Source organism: Oryzias latipes, chromosome 19 (assembly GCF_053564925.1).
Source record: "Oryzias latipes strain Hd-rR chromosome 19, Olatipes_Hd-rR_3.1".
NCBI lineage: Eukaryota > Metazoa > Chordata > Actinopteri > Beloniformes > Adrianichthyidae > Oryzias > Oryzias latipes.
Genome location: NC_136255.1, coordinates 18543248 through 18552467, shown reverse-complemented (window position 1 = coordinate 18552467; position 9220 = coordinate 18543248).

The window sequence follows — 9220 nt, the reverse complement described above, 5'->3', positions numbered from 1 at the left end:
TCCTCTTCAAGACGTCTCCAGCCAGCTGACGCTCCACCTTCTGGAAAGACGCAAACACTCACCTTCAACCAAATTCAATTTTCTAAAACTTACCTCTTGTCCGAGTCTCTTTCCGGGTTCCAGCACTTGGGTCATTCAGAATTTGCGTCATATCATATCAAAAAGCATACTAATTCATACAGGAGCAAATCAAAGTGGATTTGCGTGCGTAAAACGCCCAAAGTGGTTACCTGGTGAACTGCCTCTGGCTACAGGTTTTAATCCGGAATGCAGAAAGTTACCTGGTGGGTGAACTCCATCCTCTAATAATCTTGCTCACAGGGTTTGTTCTTGTGCTTCCTTCAGTAAGATTTGAAAGATGTTGTTAGGACATCAACAGCTCAAAGTCACAAATTTCAGATATCTTGACATAAATTACTACACAAAAATCGCTATAAAACACCACAGACATCTACCATTTTAGTTCTTTTCTATCTTATTGCTTAAAATGTTGTTGCTTAAACGCTAGTGCTTAAACTCACACCGTCCTCTGAGCCACTGCTGCAGACTGATAAGCCAAAACAAAAGGCTGTCTAATTGTTCCCTCACCTAATATATTGTGTGGCATTTTGACAAAGATCAGCTTCCTGCATTGTTGTCATTATTGTTGTCATTGGTTTGTGACCCTCACTTGAACCCCTTAAAGAGAGAATTTATGTCAGTGCAGACAAAGTAACACAGTGGTGCTGTTTGCTTTTGCAAGACAAAAACTAGAACAATTACTTATGCCTGAAAGCGTGCATTGGAGAACATTTGTCTTTAAACAAGAGAATAATAAATGGAGATGGCGAAAAACTCTTTTTCTGATGACATTTGTTCACTGATGTTAACGCCACGTAATCCTTTGTTGTTGCTGTTTCCATCACTTTTGTGGAGACTCTGATGAGTGCGAAGACCCAACACAATCCCCTTTATATTTTGTTTTGTCCTCTTGCATAGCTGAGGAGAGGGATGGAAATGGTAAAGAACCAGCACTTATGAGAAAGAAACCCATGCAGTGGAAGAGTTGGTGGGTGTAGACCTGCAGAATGTGAAGGTGCACCACGACAGTAATTAAAAACCCTCCACCTGGCGCTATTTTAGAAACAAACTCTTCTGTTACACGGTACTCAATCAAAACACGTTCTTGTGGCATTTTTTGAAATGATGGAGGACATACATAAAGAAAGATAGGCTTAAAATTGCCTAACTTTTAACATTTTGACATCTAATTGCATTACAGGTTTGTTTATTCAAATTGTTCGGGAGCAGACGATAAAATTTTATAGGAAGAAGCTTGTACGCTACAATGAAAAGCCACAAGCTCTCTGCTCAGCTCCATTCTGATGCCTCCATTTGTAGACGGCTATATCCACCTTCATTTTCCTCGTCTGTGCTAGAATTTGGCTAAAAACTGTACAGCTGGACAACTCTGATATTGTTTGCTATTTTAGTTGCACCGCTACTGTTACGTTGAGGGTGTCAGTGGAGGTAAGCTAGCGGGAGAGCACTTAAGGAGAGAGATCTCAACAACAGGGAGGGGAAGGGGGGCGGGGTTGCTCCATGCCAACAGTCCCCAACCACAACTTAGAAGCAAACTTCTGATGAAGTACTGCTGCTCCGCAGAAGCTATGTCCTAGAAAATGACAGTTTTGGGGGTTTTGGCTAAAACTGGATAATCATAATTAAAAGATCACTGGGAATGCTTTTAAAACAGATCCAAAGATCAGAGTGGGTCCTGAAAGCTTCACCAATAAGGTCATATCCAAAAACCCTTGAAATCTAAAGCAACTTAAGCCTTTTAAAATGGATACAATAATATTTCGGCCAATCTGTAAGATGTTACATTTGACCAGAGTTGAGGACAGCTTTTCTATTGTTTGAAACATTGCTTTTTTGAACGAACATCTGTTTTTTGTTTTGTAAATGTTGACATCCTTGGCCACAACACGTTTTTTTCTAAAAGTTTCCATTTCCCCATGACATATTTCTGCCTAACACACAAAAGAGATTTTGAAAATCATCTTTCTGGGCCAGTCTAAGTGGAAAATGTTGTCAAGGAGGGTGAGTCATCTGTTCGTTCCCACAACTCTGTCCACAGCTGTTGGCTTTTGGTTTGAGTCCAAAACTTTAGTTGCCAGGCTCTGACACAAATCTCCTTCTGCACGAAGACTCTTAGAGTCTGTAGAAAAGTAATTCCATGGAGACTGTTTTCTGATTCTCTTTGCAGTGATTCACTGTTGCTGCCCAGAGTCCGCAGGTAGAAGAGCGTAAACCGTGACCGTTTCAATTTATTCGTCGCCTTCAGCCTTTCAACCAAGTCTCTTTAAAGCACAAAAGAACTTTTATAAAATAAAACATTGAAAAAGTAAAAAAAACTCAGACAATTTTTAGAGCCACCTTTATGAGAATGTTTCTTTTTATTTTGGGTTGTATTTTGCTGCTTCTAGAGAACTTAAAACCTTTTTTGGGCAGTAAAAACAGCTCGTTTGTCTTTCTTCAGAGGCCGCAATTGTTAGGAAAATGTTGCAGGATGGAAATATCATCATCTCACCTGCTTCCTTTTCGGTTTTGTAAAGTTCTTGTTCTACTTCAGTGAGAATCAGCTTCAAATTTAATGAATTTTGTGTTCATTTTTTAAACATCCACTAGTTTTCCTTCACACTAACATCTGACTTTTTTTTTTTTTACATAAATTGAATTTTTGTTGAAGTTTTAATTTTATTTATTTTTTTAGGAAAAGTCTTTTTTTTATTTTGTGTTTGAGATTTTCTATATTTATGTGTCTACCAAATTATTCCCATTTGTTTTCAGTTTAAGTCACCAGGACTGCTCAATCTATTTTCATAACTGCACGGCTTTCTTTGGGAGGTTCCTCGTCTGTACTTCATATCATCTGTTTCTTCCAGAGTGTTTTTTCAGATTTTTGCTCTGTGCGGTTTATTTTTTGTGTATTATTTTTTAAATATTGTTTGCAGTATCCCTATTTGTTTCTGTTTTTAGGCTCAGCTATCATCCAACCCTACAAGGAAGAATGTTAAAATGCCCAAAATACATTATGCTGTCTTTGTTTTTCTTTCACTCTTTTTTGTCTTTGTAACCTAATTGTAAATTTTTACATATTTTCCCTTTTTTTGTACACATTTTCAAATTTTTTAATTTGCGATCTGGTTTTTCATTCACTTTGAGCTGATCCAGATTTCACCCCACAGTCTTCTCCCTGATCTAAGTGGTGGTATCTGCTGGCAAGAATCTGGCGATATGATTCATATCATGAAATTGTGCAGAAACACCTTTTTTTTTTAAAAGAGTATGACTTAGAAAAAAGTCTACCTGGATACGAATACGTCTTTCATTTTAATAATTAGTAAAATTCATTTTGTTTAATGATCGCAATGTTAAGCACTGCAACTGTATCTCATATACAAGTTGCCTTTACCCAACCAAATTCATAGTGCTTTTATTTTGGTAACGTAAAATATATTTGTCTTTAATGGGAACAGTCAACATTGTCTGATTTCCACAACAAAATATGTTTCAGTATAGAAAAAAAAAATAGAATGAATGTGCCTTAACCAAGAAGGTTCCTAAAGTATGATTAAGGAAATAAAGTGCTGTTCAATTCAAACATGTCTAAATGTAGCTTCACCTGTACTTTTAAACAGTGCTTCAAAAATAAAGAGAAAAAAGAAAAACACCAATTCTTTCCAGAAACCAGAAAATGTGATGAGGCAGCATTACGGGGTGAAGGAGAGCGCTTTAATGTGGCTAAGATGCTAAATTTATATGACAGTCTGTACTTCAGCTCCGTTTTCTCACACATGGTAGTAAACACAGATTTCACCGGTCATCTCCACAATACCGGCCTTTTTTCAAAACGTTGTACACATCACTCTGATCCATCAGGTTACTGAACTAAAATCTATTGCTGTGAAGTTCCGCAGAACTTTGGCTGATGCTCCGTGCGTGAGCCACTGCGTAGCTGCAGTGCTTCACTCGTTCCATTCTGTACCCATCCCAAGTAAAAACTAAGTAGTGCATGTCTCATAAAAACAAATCAAGCTGCTTCTCGCTGAGAAATTGTTGTTGTTTTGAAGTGTAGAACCGCTCAAAGAAGCTCAGTGGGCGGTGCTGCCAACTAGCTGTCGGAGGAGTGGAAAACAAGAGTCAGATGCTGAAGATAAAATAAATGTTGCCCTGACAGCATTTTAGATCGTATCGCCAAATGAGACATCGTAATATATTGTGAAATCAATTTTTTCCTATACCCCCTACCTAGTTTAAAGAGGTTGTAAAGAAGCAGTTGAGGGGCTAAAATAAGAAAAATATTCCATATCTGAAGGTTTTAATTTCTTAGTTGCAAAAGAAAACCACCAAAGCCAAGCATCAGACTGCCTTTCCACATCTCCCACTGAGTGAAAGTGCCTCTTTCATCAGGTAGGAGTAGGCAGGATGTCCATGAGAGCATTTTCACATCCTAGATTTTGCAACCCAGCCGAAAGAGCGTCTTTCCCACAATCCTTTGCAACATATGGGGACGATAACTCCTAAAAGAAAACGGTATTTCTTGTGAAATTAAATTTACTCATATTGTAAATGCTTTCCAGAAGCTGTTAGGAAAGCAGAACAGGGATGGGAATGAGTCAGAAGTCCTGGTTTAAAATGTGGGAGGTGGGGGCAGAGGGTCGAGTTAGGAGGGTCAAGGTAGACTGGAGAACAAGAGAAAGACCATGTTTTATCTGTCCATGTTATCCCTCTGAAGAGCTGAAAGGAGGAGAGGTAGGAGCCCCCTTTGTTCCTCAAGAGTCTGCAGATGGCTGTAATCCTTTCCAAAATGTGCAGCGAAAATACATCAAGACAGAGTGTAAGAGTGTGGGGGCGGGTGACACTTTTCTGTGGGCGGGTGTCCCCTCAAAAAAAACACAAGTTGGGTCAAACTAGGAGTCTTTGGTACTTTTGCCGCCAAAAGGGAAACCACAAAATTGAAACTGAAACCACAAAATTGTGTGAAGACTCAAATCATTAATCAGATTTCACTGTTGCATGATGAAATGGATATCCCCCTTTTTACACCCAAACCGAAAGATACTAGTGATGGTATTTGTGCTTGAAGCTTGAATAAAGTGCACCAAACTTGCAAAATTCGGTTGCTCAAGGTAAAGTTGTTGCACATAATTTCTCGCGAACAGACAGAAATTTTATTCCTATGACAATTTCCAAATTTTCTTATATCAGATTCCAGAAAAGTCTTTTACAAAAAGGCAGTTTTTGTATTCTGCAGCAAAAAAAAGTTCTGGCTATATTGCATGTCTGATCAGATAAACTTTTCCAGATATCTGCTTGTGTTGGTGGATCAATGGAAGGAACTAAACTTTCAGTTAATAATTTAAAACAGTGGAAATAAAATATTAAACAAAAATATGGCTAAACTGAACTGCTAGAACAAAAACTGAAAAAGGAAATAAAAAAAAGGGTAAAACAATAGACAAAGTGAAAACCAGATTCTTCAATAACAGGACTTGGTTTCACTGCCAAACAGAACATGGCTGTGGATTACTGACTGATGGGATGTCATTGGCAGAGGTGGAAAAAAAAGCCAGACTTGAACTTAAAGTTTGTCAAAAGTCAAGAAAGGCAGCAATCCTCACAGCTGCTCTCGCTGAAATTCAGCCATCTATCTTTTAAAGTTAGCTGCTCTCCTCAGGCTTTTGCCTGTTATTTTTCTTTTCCTCTGAGAAAACGTGTTGGGTTTCCTCCTCTGAGACATTCTGCACTGTGTCTATTGTTCAATTTGTTTATGAGGCAAAGAGGTGGGTGGGAACGAAACTGCCTCCTGGTTTTGTTGGTGTAGTGGTATCTTCTTGAATTTAAAAGTGGCCCCAGGCCAAGATTTGTCAAGAAATCTCCATAAAACAGAAAAATAATTGAAATGTGTGATCAATGATTGATTAAACCCGGATACATTTGATAATGAACAGAAATCATGTCTTTAATTTATCAAACAGGAATAATGAATTCAACCTATGATAAACATTGTTCTGCTTTGGTTTTGATGCCTTAGTACATGTGTTTTTTTGTTTTAAACAACAGCTTTTTGGATGTGGATCTCTACATCTCTACAGTGATTGCTCAATCGATAGAAAACGACATTTCTGCAGAGAAACTCTTGTCCGTCATTTCTTAAAGACAAACACAATGTCGTGTCTATTTAAAAAAAGATGAAGATCCAGAAGAAAGGCACTTGTAGACAGATGTTGGTAGAAATCAGCCTTTATTAAAAGATTAACCAATGACAGAAGCAATGAGATCCGAGGTTTTGGACTCTCCTGTCAGTTGGGCAAACATTAGTTGACATGTCTAGGCAACATTTAGTGTCGCTGCAGCGAGTTGGATTATTTGAGCTAATATTTGTAAGGAAAATTATAACGTTTTGAACTATAGAGGAAAAATATTCAAAGGTCTATGCTCAACTTTTCAGGGAATCCACAGACCTCAGGTTGAAAAAAAATTAATTATTTTGTTTATTAAAAAATAAAAGAAAACTGCCAAAAAGGGCTTGGAGGTTTTCCACTGTTTTCATGATTGTTTCACACTTTTACAACCATCAGCAGATCGTGCGTTCTTGCCTACCTGAGTAACTCTTGAGAGAAGAGAACTGTAGCAGCAGAGGAGTTGAGAGATGCAACAAGTTGAGTGGACACCATGAGCTGGAACATATCAAAATGCATCTTGCAGTATGAATTTGTGCCAAATGAATGCTAAGCTGGGAAAACTTCCGGCAATAAGGTTTTGGTTTTATTTGTATTAAAATGTATTCAAGGATTTCTCGACATGAAGACGCTAAAACACAAAATGAAGGGATTGTGACGCATTTGCTAGGTTGGGGTAAATATCCAAAAAGGCGTATATTAATGTAACATAATTGTAATTCTGCCCATCTTGAAGGCCCAAAGCGCTTTCCAGGCATAGTCCTATTCACCCATGGACCCACACATCCACACACTGCTGCTGGCTTTACCCTGGAGCTAACCTACAACCACCAGGAGTAATGTGGGGTTCAGCGTCTTGCCCAAGGACACTTAGACACAGTTGGGCATGGCAGAAACCAAGCCTGCGATCTTCCTCCTTTTTTAAGGTGGCACCTTAAAGAAGAAATTATTCGTTTTTATTTATTTGCTTCCATTTCTTTTTTTTTTTATTAAAATTTCTTTTGTGTGGAAATAAAATAAAGAGTTGTTCTAACATAATTTAAGGTTTGACATTGTGGCCTGTGCTTAAGAAATGCTTACTGCTATAAGCCTAAAAGTTATTGGAAAAAAAAAAAAAAAAAAAAGGTCGCCACATGCATTAGATGTGCTGACAGTCCTGCAGCATGTTTATTTTCCAACAAAGTGCACTGACACGCTGCACAGCAGCCCAGCCGCCCCGCGGCCTGTCTGAAGTGTCTGAGGCTCCCGAGTTTTCCCCTTCCTTTGCTCTCCACTCACTCCAGGGGCACATGTGTGCTGGAATTCTCCCCCAATTAAGACAGGGATTAGCTGGGTCCACTGTGGGAACCGGCTGAGTGTGGGAAAGCTCGTCCCTTCCCTCCTTCCCTCACTGAGACTCAGCCTCATTCTCACTCGCTCCTGCTCATCAAGCTGCCTCCCTCCTGTCCTCCTCACCCTTACCGTGACTCTTTTGTAACCCTTTATACTGTACACTCTCCACTTTCATCATTTGGGAGCCTTCTTTATAATTTCACTTGCTTTTAAGCTTAGCTCAAAAAACATCATTTATTTTTAGTCTTTTCATCTTTGTAATTATGCAAAAATCCCTCTTTCCTCACGACACGGCATCTGCATAGCTTTCATTTTTAATTCTTCAAGGTTTTCTGAAGTGCATGGTATCTCTACGCTCCCTTCCCCTACCCTTTCCCTCCTCCCTCTTAAAGCCTCTCCAGTCTTTAGCTTGTCTGGAGAAAAGCTGAGGACTCGGGCTTGAATTGTTCCAGGCTGTCAAGCTGACAGAGGGGGAGAAAAGACAGGTGTCCTGGAAAGTATGCCGTTACAGTTCTTCCAAAGTTTTTTTCTATAAAGAAATATTTTCTTTCTGCAAGTGTTTTAGTGTTTAAGGAGCTAAGAAAACCTTTTTTTTTTCCCCTGTCATTTCCCACCCCCCATCTTTCCTTGCATTCCCATAAAGTCCTCCCCTTTGCAGTCTTCCACACAAGCCTTGTCCATTCCAATTACAGCAGGGCCATCCAGCTCACGCTCACCGCACACCCAGGGAAGTTCTCATTAAGCCTGTATCAATTAGACATTAACCTCTTAAAACAAAGGAGCTCTTGACGAGCGGCCCATTGTGAGCCATGCGAGATACTTCCTCTGCACTGCTACACCCTGCTTCCCATCCTCAGCACAACACCGTCAACCAACCTTTTCCCCAAACTTTCCCACCATCAAAACAGAAATGTGCTAAAGTAACATCAACAAAGCAGAAGAAAGTGAACGGGAATCACATGTTTTTATGAGACCTCGCATGGTCTTTGTGCCTCATTTTAAACCCATTTACTTCAGAGTATAAGTACAGAAGATTTACTGTTTTTGGATAGTTAATTAATAGATTTTTCATACAGATGTATTGATGATATAAATGTGAAGCGTCTACAGTTCAGAAAGGAACAAAAAACATGTGGCATCTCAAAAATGACATGTGCATGCAATACATTACAATGTTTATGCAAACTGCATTGCAATAGTTTTTAGTTTGCGTTAAGAAAACTTTTAAAGTCACTTGACTTTTCAAAAAAAAGCTGAAATTCCTGCAAAAGTGAAAAGTATGACAATGGAATTTTAAAGAGAACATTAGTATTTGATAAGAAACTTATAACCTACTTATAAACAAAACAAACAGATTCTATCTTGTTTATGACATATAAAATATTCTTTGCTAAAAGATAATACAGACCAGGGGGCCATGATTAAGTGATTACAAGGAAAAATGTCACATTTTATTTTAGAAGCAACTATATTTTTTCTGCTTTGGATTCCAAAGACAAAAACTTTTTTTCCGTCCTCTTTGTTGTTTGAACTTTGCTTAAACTATAATGTGCTGCTGTTTTTGCTCAGTGACTGAGCAAACAGTGAAACCCAGTCAGGACTCCATGTAGGAGTTCAGCTGGTGGAGCGGAGGTTGACTCTTTTTGTGTCTAAGAGCCGCC